Source organism: Neomonachus schauinslandi, chromosome 1, assembly GCF_002201575.2.
Source record: "Neomonachus schauinslandi chromosome 1, ASM220157v2, whole genome shotgun sequence".
NCBI classification, from domain to species: Eukaryota; Metazoa; Chordata; class Mammalia; order Carnivora; family Phocidae; genus Neomonachus; species Neomonachus schauinslandi.
Genome location: NC_058403.1, coordinates 161,518,928 through 161,540,828, shown reverse-complemented (window position 1 = coordinate 161,540,828; position 21,901 = coordinate 161,518,928). Strand labels below are relative to the sequence as shown.

General features: G+C 37.5%; 1 protein-coding gene across 1 annotated transcript in view; it reads left to right on the top strand.

Moving 5' to 3' along the window:
* Positions 1-417: 417 nt before the first annotated feature.
* PPARG (peroxisome proliferator activated receptor gamma) overlaps positions 418-21,901 on the top strand; it is a 105,900-nt gene continuing 84,416 nt past the window's right edge. Inside the window, exon 1 of the mRNA XM_021695215.2 lies at positions 418-450. The gene's annotated coding sequence lies outside the window, so the exon portion shown is untranslated. The remainder of the gene's footprint in view (positions 451-21,901) is intronic.

Genomic DNA, 21,901 nt, shown 5'->3' with positions numbered 1-21,901 from the left:
ACACCTATCTTTTGAGATTATTAATTCTTTTAAGATCTAGTTTTTCTTAAGTCTGTCCAATAATGTAGGTGGCATTGTTAAGTTGACATAAAAGATTGATGAGATGAAAGACCTTAACTCATGATCAGTGACAAGTAGGTGAAGTAAACCTAATACATGTCTCTTTAAGAAGATTCTCCAGCTCTGTGTGATTTACAGTTGGTAGTCTGTTGGTTACTTCTAGAGAATATAAAAATAAGGGAAAACAAATATTCAGAGTGAAATCCAACGGAGAAAATAAATTTATTTGTGCCTGTACATTTTGGCAGCCTAGGTTGTCTAAAAATTTTGAGCATGTGTATATCAAATGTTTTGTGGGTTTTTTTTTAATTGTTCAGATTTGAAAGAAGCCAACTCTAAGCCACAGCATACAAGAAGACCATTTTCTCAAACAAGAGTCGCCCTTTCACGGTAGGTAAATGCAGAATTTATTTTACTAAGTTGGTATTTTAAAGTATCTTTTTAAAAGAACATGCAAATGCTTCATAATATTTTATTGTAAAATTTCTTAGAGAGCTTTTATTTTGGCTATCAGAATACTTTCTGTTGTGTAATTTACCATCAGTTGAAGGAGAACATAGTAATGTATTTGTCTAAGACAAAACAAAGATAGGAGAGTGACCTAGAAGTTGAAAAATAACTTAGATCCTTAGAATTAAGTCTCAAGCACAAGTATATTATTTTAGGTTCCTATAATACTTACAATTAAATTGAGATAAAAATAAAAATATCTTGCCTGGTTCCCTCTAGGCCATGCAACCATGATCCTTGCTCACAAAGCAGAAAGTAGCTTCAATATCCAATACTCATATATATATTTTTTATTCGGGGAGTTAAAATCTGATACTACAGTTATTTATTTTATTGCTCACATTTTTTCCAGCTCCCAATGGCCAAAGCTGAAATAATTTGAGCAATAAAATAAATAACTATAGTATTGGATTATAGCTCCCCAAATAAAATATATATATGTGATTCTACACTGATATAGATAAATGACTGAATCAATAAATGTGCAGTTAAATATGTGCAGTTTTTGTATATCAATTATACCTCAATAAAGCTGTTAAAAAAAAAAAAAAAAAAGACTGAGGAACTACCCCAGATATGGAGAAGAATAAGAAGACATGGCAACTAAATGCAATGTGGGATCCTGGATTGGATCCAGGAACTGAGAAAGGACATTAGTGGAAAAACTGATGAAGTCTAAAGAAAGTAGTTTATAGTATTGTGCCAATGTTAATTTATTAGTTTTGATCATTGTACTGTGGTTATAATATGTTAACAGCAGGAGAAGCTGAATGAAGGGTACATGGGAGCTTTCTATCTTTGCAAATTTTCTGTAAGCCTCAGATTATTTCGAAATAAAAAGTTCTTTAAAAGTCCCACTGGAGTCCCTAAATAATCATTCTCATTAGATTTTCATTGATTTATAGGGCAAGTTTCTATTTGTTCGCACATCTTAGAGAGAAGCAGGGGCATTCTTTTCATCAAGGATACTCCTTGAACTGTGTTTCTTAATCCTAGCCACACACACTGCAGTCCCTTCCTCCACAAGTTTGGTCTCCATTTGTTACTTCAGCCAGTTACTTCCAGTCCCCTAGAAGACCTGTGAGTGGGAAAATTCCACGAGGCTCTGCCTCCTCGGGAACCATATCTTAGCAAAGTTTTTAGTTGGTGATGATCAGGGTCTGATTTGAATTTTCAAACCCAAACTGGGAGAATGTTTAGATCTCATTAATAGTCTCTTGGCCCATCAGTCTTCATAACCCAAGGCAACATCTGAACTTAGAATTAGAAGAATTAGGAGTCTTATAGTTGAATGGTAAAGATGAGGGAAGATCATACTGTTTTTAGGCAAAATGTCTGGGAATTCATTGAATACAAGTAGTACTAAGGGAACTTTAATTCTTACAGAAAATGAACAGCAGCTATAGTTTGCTTAGAAAATCAGTATAACTTTAGAAAAACCTAAAGCCATTTCAAATTGAAAGACCAAACTCTTGAAAGACAAAGTAAGGGGCGGGTATAGCTTTGGCATCTAAACATGAGTGTTTGATCTGAATCCAAGCATTTGAGCATAGAAATGAAATGCTAAGTATTAGGAATTCCTCTCTGAAGTTTTTTATTTTTTGCACGCAACTCTGTTCAACCAGTTTCGTAAACTACACTATTTTACACAATTCAGGTGAAACAAGAAAAAACAGAAGTTTGTACCTAGAGCAGCTAAATTCCTAGAGACCGCAGGCAGCATGGTGGCTGCCAGGGGCTGGGAAGAAGGACGGATGGGGAGTGCATGTTTCATGGGGACACAATTTTAGTTTGGGAAGATGAAGAAGTTCTGGAGATGGTGGATGGTGGTGATGGTTGAACAATGTGTGAATGTACTCAGTGCCACTGAACTGTACATTTAAAAATGGTGAACATGGTAAATTTTTATGTTGTATATATTTTACCACAATTTTTCTGAAAAGCAAAAAAGAAATAATGGAAGTTTCCAGCAGTTAGTATTCCACTTCTTTGCCAGGGTACCCAGCTGTGAGGAGACTCTCTGCTCGAGGGCCTTTATCCTGAGGAATTTTTTATTTTTATTTTTTTTAAAGATTTTATTTATTTGAGAGAGAGAGAGAATGAGAGACAGAGAGAGCATAAGCAGGGGAAGCAGGAAGCAGAGGGAGAAGCAGGCTCCCCGCTGAGCAGGGAGCTCGATGTGGGACTTGATCCTGGGACTCTAGGATCATGATCTGAGCCGAAGGCAGACACTTAACCAACTGAGCCACCCAGGCGCCCAGGAATTTTTTATCTTTTTATTAATCTAGAGACGATTCTCTGGGCATCATTTACCAACGGGCAGTTTAAATGGCCCCTCTGTCATCAATTGTGCATGTAAAAAGAAGCCTAGTACATAGGACACAGTAGAGCTGGGTCATGGGGAGAGTTGCTTGTGGGGTTAATTTATAACTAAGACCAATGAATCTATAAAAAGAAGAAAAGCCCCATCAGAAATATGTTAACTGATGGTAAGGGAGAAAAAAAGGGCTTAGATAAAAGATATCTGAACTTGTTTGGTCCCAATGATTTTATGGCTGAGGAATTCAATTATAGGTATACTGGGTGGAGCAAATCACAATTCTGTAAATTACTAATAGGACATAATGATCTTTATCATTTTCTGTATGTGCTCACATGCAAAGTTCAGTCCTGCCCTCTGTAAATAAACTCTCTGCCGAGCTATACTGCTGTGTATGAATGCAAGGCTTCAGGATTGGAACAGAGATAATGTTTACTTGTAAAACCTAAAAGGCAGGGAGGTGGTCCATTTAGAAATAAGATTAGGAACAAGGACAAGTTACTTTTGCTTTTGAATTTTGATTATCGGGTTTTTTCACTTTACATTAAATTCTTTTAAGACATTTTTATGACTGAAAAGTTGAAAATATTTTTTAAATAAAAAGATCACATTTAATCACACATGCTGTCCTTTTCTTAGTTCTGCATAGTTCTTGTTAATGTGCTCACATTTTGTATTTACTAATAGTTATAGTATATGTAGCATTTTTGCTTCTTTTACTGTTAGAGCATATAAATCTTTCTTTGTTTCTACCTGGCTTCCAGATTTGTTGTAGTGGCAACACAATAATAAATCTTAATGATACCACATAATTTACTAAGCCAGTTTTGAGGTGGTTTCCAGTTTTTTATTATTATACAATTGTTATTTATTCTTATATCATTACATATAGGAATATATTTCACTTTTTTTTTAGGATTTTATTTATTCATCTGAGACACAGAGATACAGAGGGAGAGAGAGCATGAGCAGGGGAGAGAGGTAGAGAGAGAGGGAGAAGCAGGCTCCCCACTGAGCCAGGAGCCCAATGCAGGGCTCGATCCCAGGACCCCGAGATCATGACCCAAGCCAAAGGCAGATGCTTAGCCATCTGAGCCACCCAGGCGCCCCTGTATTTCACTTTTTAAAAAATAATCTTGTTCAACTGCATTGCTGGAAGAGGAGTTTCTTTGTTAAAGGGTTTGAGCAACTACATTAGTCTTTTGTTATTAGTATTTAAGACATTTCAGATTGCTCTGGAGATACGTTACCAGCAATATGAACAGAGACGTATTTCCTCCGAAGCATACGTTTAAATGATTTCTGTTCATTTAAATATATTATCACTTAGCAGTGGCTTTGTGTGTGTGATAGTGGGATAAGGGTGGAGAGTGAGGAGTTTAATCTCAAGTTTAGGTATCAGAATAATATGGGGTTTTTGGTATTTTTTTGTTTTGTTTTGTTCTTGGCTAGGAAAAAACCTACTTAATTGCAAGGAGGTGCAGATGATTTCCTGAGGTTATGCCAAATTCAAATAAAATGTAAAGACTGTGCTGCGGGTCCCTTATGGCCTGCAAGCCCACGTGTTGCTAGTTAGAAAGGAATGACTGCTTTTGAAAATGCAGGTTTAACAAAGTAGGACTTCCAGAGAGGTGGATACAAATCAGTTGTTTAAAAAAGATTGATCTAAATCAAATATTCTAAATTTGTGGTTTGAATATTTGAGGGGAATGGTCGTTTTAGAATAACGATATAGAGAAAATTTTAAGACACAAAATTATATGATTAAAATGTATTACAATGAACAGGAAAAGGATTAGGGGTGATTGTCTTTTCTTTTCTTTTTTTTTTTTTTAAAGATTTTATTCATTTATTTGACAGAGAGAGAGCACAAGTAGGCAGAGTGGCAGGCAGAGGGAGAGGGAGAAGCAGGCTCCCCGCTGAGCAGGGAGCCTGATGCAGGACTCGATCCCAGGACCCTGGGATCACGACGTGAGCTGAAGGCAGATGTTTAACCGACTGAGCCAGCCAGGAGCCCCTTGCCTTTGCTTTTCATTCTAAACTTTCATTGGAGGGTTAAGTGTTATAGTTAATGACATGAAGTAGAGATTATAGGTTTTAACTGTAATACAGTTTACTGTATTTTTTATATCAAATAAGCAATGTAATAACAACAGTACAGATCATTTAAAGAAAAAATTATCTATAATCTTAATATTCTTATTCAAACTATTCTAAAGTTGCCTTCCAGTTCTTAATAAACATACACACATATTTTTATATGTCTATAGTATTTGATACATTGCTATCCATTGACACTTAAGGGATTGTATTAAATGATTTCTAAATTCTATTTCCATTTAAAACAATGTTTTAAAACCTAGCTTTGTCCAAACTATATAATATTTTGTGAAAAAATGTATGTCAACCATAGTGGGTACTATCTTTACTTAAAAATGTTAGTCACAGCTGTAATATGTTGAGGGTTAAATTCCTAAAAATTAAGCCTGAAAGAAAAACTTCTGTGATATAGAGACTCTGAATTAACAATTAAACTTCAGAATGAATGGTAGGTTTGATTATTTGAGATTCTTGAGGAATAAATCAAATGAAGCCGTGTTCTCAAGTAATTTAAGTAAAACCTAACCGTACAAATATGTCTGATAAGAGAGGATACAAAAGATTACTTTTGACAGTTACTTAATTCTCATTTATATCCTGCACTTTCATTCTTAGCAAATACTTTTAATCTTTTCATAATTTCTTAATTTTAATATTTCCATCAACTAACACCGTATAAAATTATTGATTTTGGCACCCAGTTAGGAAAAAAATGTACATGTCTTCATCATCTCCCCTTCCACACTTTTCTTTGCCTTTAAAAAAAATACCAGTAAGGAGCTCTCCAGTCCTAGCTATAGCATGCTTGATTATCTGGATACTTTCAACGACTTGTATGTTACAAATAATATGCCAATTCTACCACAGTATCATGTAAGAGGTCAATCATTGGAAGCCACTATTATTCCATGAAACATAGTGAAGCAACTCTGTTACTCAATTTTTTTCTTTATACTGATGAACTCCTTGTCCTTCAATCCAGATCCTGTGATCTGAAATCTTTTAAAATATTAAAAGTTTGGTATTTTTAACCTTTTATACTCTCAGTAGACAGGACATAGGAAATTTAGTGACGTAAACATCTTTAATAATCTTTAAAAGTCATAAGACTTGGTAGCTGGGATGAAAAACAATTAAGTATAAATTTCAGGGAAATACCATAATGGCATGACTTTTGTTTTCTTTTGTTAGCAAGCCACATGGCTTTCCTCTCAAACTCAAGGAATACGTAGTTCGGGCTCCTTTTATGATTTGGTTTCATCTGCATCACAGAAATATATGTTTTCCTAAGTTTACTCACTATAATTTGTGATTGCTATTTTTCTTATCTGCGAAGGAAGTACAACAGCTCCCACTGGGGAAATACAATGTTAAGTCAATCCTAAAATAAGAAATCTAAGGGAAAGGTCACATCCTAATAACTTGTGCAAATCTAAATTCCCATGGAGCTTTAAAATTATTTTGTAGGAGTAGAGTATTAACAATGTGTTGTTGAACTTCTTCCAGATAGCGTCGTAAAATTGAGAGCACTTTTGTGTCCAGAAGTGACCACTGACGTATAAATATAATTGACAAGAACTGATTTTTTTTTAGCAATCTATTTTGAGTATCCAGAGAAATCTAGCATAACTACCAAACCACGAAACATTTTCTTGTTGTTTTCACTGGAAATATAAGGTGTATCATTCAGGAAGTATTATAATCATTACATACAAACAATGAAGATGATTTTCCTACTACTATAGAGATGTTTAATACTCAACTTTTTACCAACACTGACATCTGATTATACTTTATTCCAGAGAAATCACTGTTTTGGGAGTCAGGATACCTGGGTTGTAATCTTTCCTCTTCTGTTAATTGGCAATTTCTTTAAAAACTTGGGACCTCAATTGCCTTACCTATTAAGTGGGAGGTGTTTATTGTGAGGATCAAGTAAGATCAGATATACAAGGGGCTTAGAAAATTCTTACAGGATTATATGTCTTTAAGGGATGAGCATAATTGTTGCCTTTTGACCTGCTGCTGTTTCTTTCCTTAATGGTGATTATGTGTTTTCAGTAATTTAAGAATTTATAGGAACATACCTGGTTGTCCTCCCTGCTGGGACCCATTCAGTAGCAGGAGCTATTTGTTGAAATTATTGAGATATTTCTGCACTTAGTTATTTCAGTCTCAGACCCCACAATAATATATTGTCACATAATAAGAGATAACAAAATAATTTGCTTAAATGCTTATCTGTGTGATAGGAGTTTAAAGAATTTCTGCAACGATTCAATATGTTTTAAAACTACCTTTGTTCAAGAAAAACATTAAGCCCCTTCATCGTATTAGTTTGTTTTTAAAATTTTATTTTAAGCACCAATATGAAAAGGGTGACACGTAACAGATCTGTACTCTACCACATTTGACCAGAAAAAGTGCTTACTAGAAGTAATCACACTTCTAAATATGCAGTGCCTCTGTGTCTAACAAAGTAGACCCACTTCCTCTAAGTTCACATCCTTTTAAAGAACACCTGACCTGGGATGCTTTGGTGGCTGGAATGTGTTGGAGTGACTTGACTTTCAACCTTAAGTGAAACATGAAAGTTAGAAAAAATGCTGCCAAGTTGTGTTCTCAGTGTATGGACTAACAATTTTTATCCATCAGACTTTGGAATAAAAGTAATTGCAACAGCAAGTAAGTATCTAAGAAGAATACGTTTTTTGTACACTTCTGCTCCCTGGTGCCAAATGTGGTGGGGGAAAAAAATCTTTCTATATCTGAATCTACTGATTGCTGCTACTATAATTTTGTTTTTCCAACCTCTTTATTTCCATTGATGTTGATTTAGTTCAGATTTTCCTAATTCCTCACCTGAGTAATTGCAAGTTATCTGTCTGACTCAACAGTCTACTGTTTGCATTTCATCCTCCCAAGTTGACGGTCATCTTTCTAAAATGCTGTTTGTTTACATTTCACCCTCCTTTCAGGGAGCATTAGAAACTTTGTGGTCAGCCTCAGCCTACCCCCTCAGCCTATTCCCTCCATTTGCTACCACAAATATTATGGCTCAGCCACATCAGACTGCGCAGTGTTCCCCTCACAGCATTTGGTTCATGACTGGAACATACCAATTATCGTATCATACTATAACTGATTTTACAGTCAGTTTTAGGATTGAGCTTCTTGAGAGCAGAGACTATCTTCTGGCTATCCCTAGTGCTTAACACAATTCTTAGCAAATATTATGCAATTAAGGAAATGATGTAATTGAAATTAAATGATTCAGATATACATTTATTTCTACTAATTAGACATAGTGTTATTAGCAGTCTTGCCTAAATATTATTTTTAAATTTACCAACTAGAGATGCAAAGCATGTACAAAATTGAATTATTTTAAAAGAATTTCCATGACACATATATGTATTTATGATTTTGTGGATTTAACATTTACACAGGCTTTTTCTTTTTGCACATATTGTAAATGAATCCATAAAATTGCATAAGTACCTCATCAGCTACTTTTTACCTGTATAATTCAGTTCACAGACTAGTGATGGACATTCAGTGTTCTGTTGCATCTGATGCAGGGCTTCCAAGTCAGGTAAAGGGCTAGGAAATTTATTTATCCTGAGATTTTTTTGGAAACCTGTTTATATGTATTATTTATTTATTTTATTTATTTTGAAAGATTTTATTTATTTATTTGTCAGAAAGAAAGAGAGAGAGCACAAGCAGGGGAGAGTGGCAGGCAGAGGGAGAAGCAGACTCCCTGTTGAGCAGGGAGCCCTATGTGGGACTCAGTCCCAGGACCCTGAGATCATAACCTGAGCCAAAGGCAGACTCTTAACCGACTGAGCCACCCAGCTGCCCCTATATGTATTATTTATTAAACAAGTTATTTATTGAACTACTTTATATATGCAGCACTCTTCTAGGCAAAACAGAGATGAGATAGTCCTTGCTCACAGTCTTGTTTCAAAGATAGTACCTGCACATACTACATGAAAGAAATATATAACGGAGCTGGGCAATGTGTGATTGAGGAAAAACTTGTAGTCAAAATTTATGGAAGAACACATACATGCAGAGCTGGAATAGCGAGTAGTTGTTTCATAAGATGCTTGCACCTGGAAGAAAGGATATGGATACATAAGAAGGAAGAAGCTGGAAATTGTAAACATGAGGAGCATCCTGGGGTAAGAAGGTCTTTCCATGTTTTTTCTCTGCTTTGATTGTTCTTATCAGTCTCCCCCATGAAAATTCAGAAACATATTATGTTAAGACAGTCATGTACCTGCCTTGTTTTTGTCTCATTTTAATTGTTTTTCATTTGGTTACTAGGTTGATTTCTTGTTAAAAAGGAACTATACTTGGGGCACTGACTGACAGTTCATGGAAATCTCAGGATTTTTCAAAATTATCTTTTGTAGTAACTTAAAAATTAATTAGTATCCTAGTTTCCCATCTTTTGTTTACTTAAATTTTACCAAGAACATTTCTTTTCTGAAAAAAGGAATTGTGTTTCATGTTATGAAGGAAAAGTGATTTAGAAAAAAACCAGAAATCTATTTCTGAAAAATTTAGTGATGCTGGTGTAAGAAAAAAAAAGCCACAAGAAGTCATCCCAAATTTAGTAACGCTTCCCATCTTAAACACGTGATTTCAGTTGTCCTCAGGCTTGCTAAAGGTTATAAAATGTCACTATAATACGTTACTTCCTTATGAGTTCTTACTACCTCCTCACTGTGGATGGAGTTGTAAAAACCCTGAAGTATGACAATATAGTTTATTACACTTTTAGTTAGAAGTATTCTCCCAAAAGAAGCCAAGAACTAGAGGAAATGGATTTAAATTTACAGCAGTTTGGTGAAACAGCATATATTTTTTCCAGACCACTAGAATAGCAAGCCAATTTGTAACTTTAATGCCTGGTATGGTGGAAAAGTTACAGCTGTAACAAAATCAACAGAGACATCTCTGGCTAGTGTTCTTAAGTGAGAAAATCGAGTGCGGGAATATTTTCCCAAATGCATGTTTTTTATATACTTTATACCACTTTCTAGAATATTATCAATTTTACTTACTGCTATTTTGGGAGTCACTTATTCTTCTCATCTTTCTGATGAAGAATTAGAGCCAGAGTTGACACTTGACTGTTAGTCATCTTCACCTTCAGTGATCTGGTGATCTGAAGATGTCTTTCTATCCCTTTCATTACCAAGCTTCAAGTTGGCAGATTGTCATTGGTCCTTCCTTACCCTGAGTTGGAGATTTACAGTATTTGTTTACATGGGTTACATAAAAATGCAGACTTCAACAAATGACTTTTTTTTAAAAAAAGATTTTATTTATTTATTTGAGAGAGAGAGCACAGAGGGAGTGTGAGAGGGAGAAGCAGACTCCCCATGGAGCAGGGAGCCCGATGTTGGGCTCAATCCCAGGACCCTGGGATCATGACCTGAGCCGAGGGCAGACACTTAACGACCGAGCCACCCAGGTGCCCCTATATAAATGACTTTTTGATTCTTGGATAGAAACTGAAATGTTGGGCAAGGCAACCAAGTATCCAAAAATTGAATGCTCAGCTGAAGTTGTACAGTTAGTTATCCTGGGTTTTGAGTCAAGATAGAGGCATAGCTTATAGAATCAGCCATCCTGTGAAAATATGAACTTGAAGGAAAAGGATAATTGATTTTTAAAATTTCTTCCTTAAATGTTTGTTCAGGGCCACCTGCGTGGCTCAGTTGGTTAGGCGTCTGCCTTCAGCTCAGGTGGTGATCCTGGGGTCCTGGGATCGGGCCCCACATCGGGCTCCCTGCTCAGTGAGGGGCCTGCTTCTTCCTCTCCTTCTGCCCCTCCACCCTGCTTGTGCTCTCTGTCTCACTCTTTAAATAAATAATACCTTTAAATAAAGAAAATCTTTAAAAAAAAGTTTGTTCAATTTTAAGTATTTATTTTTTTCAAGATACACAGTATTATTTTTTTTTAATATTTTTATTTTTTTTATTTATTTGAGAGAGAGAATGAGAGAGAGAGAGCATGAGAGGGGGGAGGGTCAGAGGGAGAAGCAGACTCCCTGCCAAGCAGGGAGCCCGATGCGGGACTCGATCCAGGGACTCGATCCCGGGACTCCAGGATCATGACCTGAGCCGAAGGCAGTTGCTTAACCAACTGAGCCACCCAGGCGTCCCATCAAGATACACAGTATTATTTTAAGAGTATCCAGTTTACTATGACACATATAAGTTATGTCGAAAAGGTTATCTTGTAATTTAAATACAAGAGGTAGAGTGAAAAGTATTGAGTGCTAAAAAAAAAAAGAAGGAAACTGGGTGTTTTACCCCAATTTGCTTCTTCCTCTTTGGAGTGCTGTGGATTTTATTTTAGCTGTTCTGTTTCCCCAGCCATGGGCAGTGTCACCATGTCTGTTAAAGTCTTCTGTACTTAGAGTTAGAGCCACCTATAAATCAGCAGTCTGAGTGGAATCTTGGCAGATGAGGTCTCAGTCAGGAAACACGCATTTTGTTTATATTTAGATAATTTGAGAGCCTGGCCTCTGGGCATTCTGTAAGAAGTCCAGAAAAGGGAAGCCTGAAAAACAGAGTATTTATTATGAATAAATGTTACCTTTCTCACTCAGCGGTTTAATTCCAAGCAGCTTGAGTAAAATGAAGGATGTTGTCTCTTTTGACTTTCTTGGCAAGATTTTTCGAAGAGAGTGAAGTGTCCAAATCAAAAGAGCATGAAGACCATAGCAGAGAACATGGGATGACAGCTGGCCTGAAGAAGGCCTTTTTGGCATTGTTGAGAAAGGCCTTCGACTCAGAATCTGAAGAGGTAGCAAGGGTGATCAGTTTGTTCCATAGTATAGCTGATACATTTGGGAAAGTCCTTTGAAATAGTCATGTCAAAAAGAGGCGCAGAGGTGCCAAAATACCAGGGGATTTCAACCAAGAAGAGCACTTCTATTAGGATCACTTGTCAAGTTGTAAAACAAAGCAAACAAATTGAACAAATAAAATTAATTCTTTAGTATCTGAATGACACAGGAGTTCTGTTTTCCCTTGCAAAGCATGTGTTCCATAAGGTAAAAATTGGAAGAAATATCATTAGGTTCTGCTCTCAGAACCTACTGTGCACAGCGATTGTGATTTAACTTTTCTCTCCTAGATTCTGATAGTCATTTAATCACTTACCACCTGTATTAGAAGGGGATACAAAAGATAATAAGAGATCAGTATATTTAGATTTGCAGTTCAGCTGTTCTTCAGTTACCCTTGAGGCCTCTAACATCCATCACTAAGGATGATTAGTAATTAACTTGAACCATAGAATTAGAATTTGTATGGCTTGATAGGTATAAACCAGTTATGGGGACCTCCATAATTCCAAAATATGAGTAGGTGATGAGTCATACACTTACTACTGCTAATTCTTTTTTTTTTAAGATTTTATTTATTTATTTGAGAAGGAGTGCACGTGAGCGGGCACAAGCTGGGGAGAGGGGCAGAGGGAGAAGTAGGTTCCCTTTCTTAGCAGGGAGCCCAATGCAAGGCTCCATCTCAGGATCCTGAGATCATGACCTGGGCTGAAGGTAGCCACTTAACCAGCTGAGCCACCCAGATGCCCCAGTACTGCTAATTCTTGAGATCCTTGATTGTAGAACAAATTTTTCTTTTAAAACAATGTATTCTGTATTTTGTATCTCTTTTAGATCATTACCCTTTTAGTTGCACAACCAGTAAATAACAAGCTCTTCTCTCACTGTCTTTTATTGTGGTAAAATATATTTAATATAAAATTTGCTATTTTAACCATCTTCTTTTTCTTTTTTTTTAAATTTTTTATTTGAAAATAGTTGACATACAGTGTTCCCTTAGTTTCAGGGGTATAACATAGCAATTCAACATCTCTATATGTTACGCTGTGCTCACCACAAGTGTAGCTGCCATCTGTCACCATACAATGCTACTATGATGTCACTGACCGTATTCCCAATGCTATACCTTTTATTTCTATGACTGGAAGCTTGTATCTCCCACTCTTCTTCACCCATTTTGCCCCTCCCCCCTTCCCTCTGTTCTCTGTGTTCATAGGTCTCATTCTATTTTTGTTGGTTTATTATTTTGTTTTGTTTCTTAGATTTCACATGAGTGAAATCATATGGTATTCGTCTTTGTCTGACTTATTTCATTTAACATAGTACTAGGTCCATGCATCGCTTCCTGGCCTTTTGGCGAAGATCAAGTGTACTAGGTCCATCCATGTCACAAATAGCAAGATCTCATCCTTTTTTATGGCCTTGTAGAATTCCGTTGTGTGTGCTTGTGCATGCATGTATCGCACATCTTCTTTATCCATTCATTTAGTTGCTCCCATATCTTGGCTATCATAAATAGTGCTGCAGTAAACATAGAGGTGCATGTATCTTTTGCAACTCATGTTTTCATTCTCTTTGGGTAAATACTCCGTAGTGGGATTATTGGGTCATACGGGTTTTTTTTTTTTTTTAAGTTTTTTAGTAACCTCCATGCTGTTTTCCACAGTGGCTGTACTGGTTTACATTCCCACTGACAATGCACAAGGGTTCCTTTTTCTCCGCATCCTCAACACTACTTGTTATTTCTTAGGTTTTTTATTTTAGCCATTCTGACATGTGTAAGGTGATCTCATTGTGATTTTGATTTGCATTTCCCTGATGATTACGATGTTGAGCATCTTGTCATGTGTCTCTTGGCCCCATTTCAGCCGTTTTAAGTATACAGTTCAGTGACATTAATTGCATTCACAACATTGTGCAAACATCTGCCCTGTCTATATTCAAAATGTCTCATCATCCCAAGGAGAAACTGCACCCATTAAACTATAACTCCCCATCACCCACCCATCCCTAGCCCAGGGTTATTTCTGTCCTATTTTTTGTCTATGAATCTGCCTATTCAGTTATTTCATTTAAGTGGGATCATACAATATTTGTCCTTTGGTGTATCATTTCACTTAGCACAGTGTTCTCAAAGTTCATCCATGTTGTAGCATGTATCAGAACTCCTATTTCTTTTTTGGTGGAATAATATTCCTTTGTACATATATACCACATTTTGCTTATCCATTCATTTGTTGTTGAACACTTGTTTGATCCCACCTTTTGACTTGTATGAATAATGCTGCAATGAACCTTCAAGTGTTCAAGTATCTGTTTGAGTCCCCGTTTTCAGTTCTTTTAGGTAGATACCTAGGAACACAAATGCTGGCTTGTATTCTGTGTTTAACTTTTTGAGGAACTGCCTAACTGTTTTCCATAGCTCAATGTGTGAGGGTCCCAGTTTTCACATCCTCCTGAACTCTTGCTGTTTTCCATATTTTTGATTAGAACCATCTTGTAGGTGTAGACTGTTATCTCATTGTGGTTTTGATTTGCATTTCCTTAATGACTGATTCTGCTGAGTATCTGTTTATGTGCTTTTTGGACATCTGTATGTCAAATGTTTTTTTAAATTGAGCGATTGCCTTTTGCCTTTTTATTGTTCTTCTCTCACTTTTTAATTCATGTTCTCACATACTTCTCTATATAATCAAAAAGATAGTATAATTTGAGCCCAGGGAGATGCTTTCTTTTTTTTTTTTTTTTTTTTAAAGATTTTATTTATTCATTTGACACAGAGACACAGCGAGAGCAGGAGCGCAAGCAGGGGAAGTGGGAGAGGGAGAAGCAGGCTTTCCGCGGAGCAGGGAGCCCGATGCGGGGCTCGATCCCAGGACCCTGGGATCATGACATGAGCTGAAGGCAGACCTTAACGACTGAGCCACCCAGGCGCCCCTAGGGAGATGCTTTCTATCAGTCATTTGTTGCCACATACATTGACTTAAGGTCAAATGCTTTTCATCCTGTTATCAAATCAGTACCTAAGAATCTCTCTTCAAATGATAGATTTTTTTTCTGGATGCCTTGATGTTGTGAAATTCCTTGTATTCTTTCCCAAATCTGAGTTTAATGAGCCCATGTGAGGGGGAGAAGCCCATGTGTAGGGTATGATTCATTATGAAGTACTCTAGAAAATAAACATCCATTTTCATTTTCTTAGAATGATGAAATTTTAAACCTGGAGGAGACCATCTCTGTCTCAAACTGGGATCTGCAGATTCTTGGGGATCCACAAATATATTCTTGGGATCTGAGAGTTTTAGACTTTAAAAATATGACATTTTTATATTAATAATCTAAAAGGTCATTATAAAGCCCAAATTTCACAATTCAAGGACATTTTAAGGGTTTCTTGTATCACTTTTCTCACCTGGGAGTTATAGGGCCTCTGGGGAATCTCAGGACACAACCTTGGCAGGTGTCTAAGATTTTTCTCTTCCTTTAAAAGGGACCCATACATTAGTGAAGCTTAAGAAACTCTGATCAAAACCAACGCCTTTCCTTTTACAAAGAAGGCCTAGAGAAGTGAAGTGACTCGCCAGAATTGCACAGCAAGTTAAACTAACCGGCACTAAAACCCAGGTCTTCTAAAGCTTTCTTCAGTGTTCTTTGTGCCACTGTGGGGATACCGCAGGGATCCTGGCATCACTGAGTTTAAAACATAGTGGGAAAGCAGATGAACAAGGAATAACTAAAATGGCAAGTGTGTGAAGGAGAAGAAGGGTAATAGGAGTTGTATCGAATGATAGCAGGGTGGTTTAACCCAGTCTGAGGGTTTGGGCAAGAGATTGTTATGCTGACAGTCAGAGAGAGAACAGAAGTTAGCTGAAGAGCTCTGAGAAGAGCAATGTTACAGAGGAAATAACTTGTGTGGGGGCTCTGAGGTGGGAAAAGGAGTGAAAAGAGGCTTCCGAGATAAACAGGGACCAGATTATTCCAGTATAGATTTTTTTTTCTTTTAATTTCTTATTTTTTTTTAAGATTTTATTTATTTATTTGACAGAGCAAGCACAAGCAGGGGGAGAAGCAAAGGGAGAGGGAGAAGCAGGCTCCCCGCTGAGCAGGGCCTGATTCCAGGACCCTGGGATCATGACCTGAGCCGATGGCAGACGCCCAAACGACTGAGCCACCCAGGCGCCCCTCCAGTATAGATTTAAAACAATTAGAAGTCAATACAGTTTCAATAAGGAAGTGATGTAATCTGAGTTGCATCTTTAAAAGGCCGCTCTAGCCGCAGATGCATAATTGATTGGAGAGGAGATTAAGGGCCGAAGAAGATGTAAGGAGACCACTAGGAAGCTACAGGAAAAATAGGGTTGAAAGAGGAGTTAGGGTTGAAAGAGAGGACTGAGAGAAGTGGCTAAATGTATTTAACAGGTAGAATCAAAAGAGCGTAGTGATTGATTAAATGTGGGTATGGTAGCAGTCAGTTATGACTCCCTTTTTGGGCGGCATGATCAGTTAGGAGATTGTTGGAGCTGTTTACTAAAGATAGGGCTCACTGAAGGAGACAAGTTTGGAGGAATAGATGATGAATGCAGTTTTGGACCATTTGCAGTTGAGTTGCCTATGAGCTATTTCAGTGGACAGCTCAAACAGATGTCCCTATCCAGAGCTGCGGCATGGAAGAGACAGCGAGGACATAATACTGATTTGGTTTCAATTTATCCATGATGTTTGAAACGTTCTGTAATGGGATTGCTTAGGGAAGAGCATATGGAATCAGAAGAGTGAAAGAGCCTAAGACAGACCCTTGAGGAAGGAGCAACCCGAGTGGGAGGGTAATTGGTCTCTCAGGAGCCAGGAAGAAGACAGAGCAGTGGAAGAAAGGCCAGGAGCCGGGGGTCTGTTCTCTGATGGAAAAGTCAAATGATTGGTTCCATAAAATGTCTGCCTACCTTACGTACAGAGACAGATAGTGTTATGCTACTGATTGTCAAATTAAACATTTTTCCAATCCTTTTTCCAGAATCTAGTCATGTGAAATGTGGATAAACTGGGATGTACAATGTATACATTATTCTTGGTGAATTGAATTTCTGGTTAATTCAGCCAACTAAAAAACCCTTTTCATTTCTGATCATACAAAATCTTCCTTAAACACAAGCCATTTTTCCGTCTTGGTAGATATTGTGGGGTGAAATAAAATTTAAATTCCAATTTAGATAACTGAATTGATGATTTGAGAATTTTTAATATCTTAGTTTCATTTTGAATATCAAATGGCATTTTTCTGAAGATACAGAAGATATTGAAGATTATCTCAGGAAATGCTCTGGAAGCTACTTATAAAAACAAATCACTTTGGGGCGCCTGGGTGGCTCAGCCATTAAGCGTCTGCCTTCAGCTCAGGTCATGATCTCAGGGTCCTGGGATCGAGCCCCACATCGAGCTCCCTGTTTTACGGGAAGCCTGCTTCTCCCTCTCCCACTCCCCTTGCTTGTGTTCCCTCTCTTGCTGTGTCTCTCTCTGTCAAATAAATAAAATCTTTTAGGGCGCCTGGGTGGCTCAGTTGGTTAAGCAACTGCCTTCGGCTCAGGTCGTGATCCTGGAGTCCCGGGATCGAGTCCCGCATCGGGCTCCCTGCTCAGCAGGGGGTCTGCTTCTCCCTCTGCCCTCTTCCCTCTCGTGCTCTCTGTCTCTCATTCTCTCTCTCTCAAATAAATAAATAAAATCTTTTAAAAAAATAAATAAATAAATAAAATCTTTTAAAAAAAAAAATCACTTTTTAACTGCCTTTTCTTTTCTTTCCCTTAGCATTTGTCCATTTTTTCTAAAGGTGTAAGAACAACTTTCAGTACATTAAGGGTATTTAATAGTTAATGAAAGTTATATTGCAATTGTTTTTAAATATCTGGGTTTTTCTATAATTCTAACTCAGTAAAACCAGGTATATCAGTATATTCCTCAGCACTGTTAATTTCATCAAAATGTGTCCTCTTTGATCACTGACCTCATATATAATGCAGCGATTTCAAATTATTTTACTGACGTGACAGATACATATATGTGTGCAGTAAACAGCCATCTGAAAAGTTACATCTAAATTAGGTTTGAGTAAATTAAGTCATGAGGCAGCTATCTAGGGGATATTTCCAATGCTAGCAGTACCAAAGTGAATCTTTTAATAAAGTAAAATACCCTTTAAGATGGGGTCTGGGGAGAAGGAAACTAACACACTTAACTCTGTGCCAAGCACTCCTAAGTGCTTTACATACATGATTTCTGAGTCTTGAAGTGGTTCAGTAGCTTACCCAAAGTTACAGCCCGGGTATGGGGTGGCGCTGGGATTCTAGCTTAAGTTTGTCTAATTTTAAAACCGGTATTCTTTCCATTCACACCTCTGTTCCTCACTGGAAGTCAGGAGACCTACATTCTAGCTACTATTCTATTCTTCCTAACACCTCTAACCTTGGATAAGCACAATAATTTTTTTTGCATTCACTATCTCCCAGGCATACTTTGGCCCTTCCCCCGGTCTAGAATGCTCCATACTTCCCATCCATGTGTTTATTCATCCAGTTGTTAATCAGTTCGTCAGCCAGACAATGATCTTTAATCATGCAGTAAGTTATTGAGGTTCTGTGACACAGATATGAAAGTGACATAGATACATGGTCTTTGTCTCTAAGGAGGTCACTCTCTTCTAGTATATACCTTGCTCACCATATAAGCCCTCGCTGAAATCCCATTTCTTCCATGGAGCCTTTTCTGTGAACCATCCCATTTTGACATGCTTTTCAGGAGTCCCTGTGAAACTTAGTTATTTTTCAGTTATTTGTCAATTAACCAGGTGCTACCTTGTGACATCTGTTCTATCATTGGCTAGAATCTTACTCAAATTATGAATCATTATTACCTAACTTTTCACCTCTTTGCAGTTTGTTTTACTAAGATATAGATTCCTTAAGGGCAGGCTTACCCTTTTCTGTATTTCCCACACTGTCTTGTAAATAGCAAAGTTTTTTTGACTGGATTCATTCAGCAAATGTTTGTTAATTTGTGTCAAATTTTTAGGTTCAGGGTTTACTTTATGGTCAGATGATCTGGGCCATCACTTAGCTTCCCTGAGCCTCAGTTTTCAATAAAATGGAAATAATTCTTACCTCTTGAGGCTAAATAAATAATATATGTAAAAATGCTCGTACACTTTAAAACTTTAGATTATAGTGTTACTGATCATTTTATATTTTGTGGTATAAATAGCCCTATCTTGAACTCTTCCAATAGATACTTTGTGTCTCAACATTTACTTCACCTGTTCACTTGACCGATTTTTATCTCTATTACCCTACTGTTTAGCTCTTTGCAGTTTAACTTATCTGCTCTAAGTTTATTTCTAATTCTCTCCTTTATCGTGCATATTCCCAAGTCTTAGTCTCATTTATGTTTATGGACATGAATAGTATGAATTGTTATCAGACTAGCCTAATCTGATGGATGACAAGGTCCATCCAATTAATGGACCCATCCCAAAACTGAGAATACTAGAAATTATTGTTAATTTTCTTTCAAGGTACTAAATCCATTCACTTGTAGTTTCAGACTGATATAAAGGGTTTGTTAGGAATGTTGAAATGCTTTTTAGTCTCTATTAGTGTTCTGTATACTCTCCAAAGAATATATCAGGACTGGTACCATCAAAGCCTGTATTGCCTTAGGTCATGTGTATGGGATGAAATACAATAATTTCAATAGCTAAGTCTTATGATTAAGACTTCCCAGGTGTTAAGAATTTACTGAATTGCATCGGGTCTTTGCTACTTTTGATGCTTTGGTTAATTTTATGCTTTGGGGGGTGCCTGGGTGGCTCAGTCGGTTAAGCATCTGCCTTCGTCTCAGGTCATGGTCCCAGGGTCCTGGGATCGAGCCCCACATCAGCTCCCTGCTCAGCGGGAAGTCTGCTTCTCCCTTTGCCTCTGCCCCCAACTCAACGCACACGTTCTCTCTCTCTCTCTCTCAAAGAAATAAAATCTTAAAAAAAAAAACAAAAAAGGGGCGCCTGGGTGGCTCAGTCGTTAAGCGTCTGCCTTCGGCTCAGGTCATGATCCCAGGGTCCTGGGATCGAGCCCCGCATCGGGCTCCCTGCTCCGCGGGAAGCCTGCTTCTCCCTCTCCCCTCCCCCTGCTTGTGTTCCCTCTCTCACTCTGTCTCTCTCTGTCAAATAAATAAACAAAATCTGTAAAAAAACAAAAAACAACAACAACAAAAAATATCTTTACCAATGTGATGTTTTGATTATCAAATGAAGTTTATTTTACTCCCATCATTGAAATAAGCTTTTTTTGGTCATTTAAAAATCTTTGTAATAGGGTCATTGTTTTCTCTAGTGTTTCTAGAGTGTAATTCTTGTGTGGTTAAGGTCTCTCACCTCTTGGAAGCCTTGAAATAAGTGTATTGACTCTTGTTATTTATGTTGAAAGATATTAAAATGAGATTTGTAATCCAAATGGGCATTACTTTCTTCACATCTGGTTACTTGAAAAGTGGCCAGATGCAACAGTTCTTAATGCAAGACAGCCTAGGGCAAAACCTTTGCAATTCACACACTCCTTTGCAAAACAGCTGCCCTGTGTGAACCTTTCACATTAAGAAAAAAAGAAGAAAAGCAAACAAAGAAAATTTGCTTCACCCCATTTAATTATAAATTTCCAATGAAAGTGTTCATAGGGGATTCCTATATTCAAGAGTGAACAACCATTAGAAGTGGAAGGCAAGGGTGCCTGGGTGGCTCAGTTGGTTAAGCGTCTGCCTTCCGCTCAGGTCATGATCCCGGAGTCCCGCGGGCTCCCTGCTCTGTGGGGAGTCTGCTTCTCCCTCTGACCCTCCCCCCTCTCAGGTGCTCTCTCTCTCTCATTCTCTCTCTCTCTCTCTCTCTCAAATACATAAAAATGAAAATCTTTTAAAAAAAAAAAAGTGGAAGGCAATGTGCAATGAACAGTGGCAGCCTTGACCTAGTTTCAGGGCCGGGACCAAAGACATCATGAAACTTCTTCTCCTCTCTTACATCTCCTCACTTTGCTGAAATTTTTTAAAAAGTAGGCTCCATGCCCAACATGGGGCTTGAATTCACGACCTCGAGATCAAGAGTGGCATGCTGAGCTGGCCAGGCTCCCCCACTCTGCTGAATTTTGAAGTGATTATATTCCTGGTTGCCTGTGACAGTCTGGGTTGATGCCTCTTCCTTGAGTGTCGTTTTTAATATTGCCCTCTTTGACTCTTGAAGGTGTCCCAGGTTGGGTAAAAAAGTATATGGTCATCTTATTTCATCCCTCAGAGACCCTAATCAGGAGGTGAGGTCTGGGAATGATGAGAACATATTAAAGGGGAAATGATATTGGGGCTGGGACGGTGCTGGAAACCAAAAGGCTACTGGTCAGAATTCTCAGTAAATAAGATGTGAGCTGAGCTGGAAAGTGATTTGTGAATGCATTCTGAGCATCATAAGATCCATCAGATTAATGCTGGCTGCTCATGGGGAGTAGTGCGGAGAGGCGGAGGACAAGAACCAGGTCAGGAGTTTGTGGTATCTTTTATGCAATACTAACGTTAAGCTTCCTGTCTGAGGTTTTCCATGTTGTGAGTCTCTCACCTCTTGATACTCTTTGAGGACTGGTGATGCTGATATCTAGCAGAAACACTTCACAGAATTAAAAAAAAAAAAAAGATGGAAGATAATAGTTCTTTAGAAAAATGAAAACATATTATTCTTGATAACCTTCCTCTTCTTTGAAAAGCTAGCTGAATGTCTCTGCCATTTACCTTAATAATCTACTCAGAAACTTAATTTTATTAACTATAAAAGACTTGCTTGATATTTTCTTTTAAAGAGTCCTCCAGATTTGATGGCTGGTTTTTTTTTAAATACTCAATTGTTGCAGAGAGTCTTTATTTTATTTAAAATAACTTTTTAAATTCTAAGAGTGGTAGCTACTATTGAAAAATACGCCCAAAAATGTGAAGCAAAAAACAATCATTCATAATCCCATCACCCA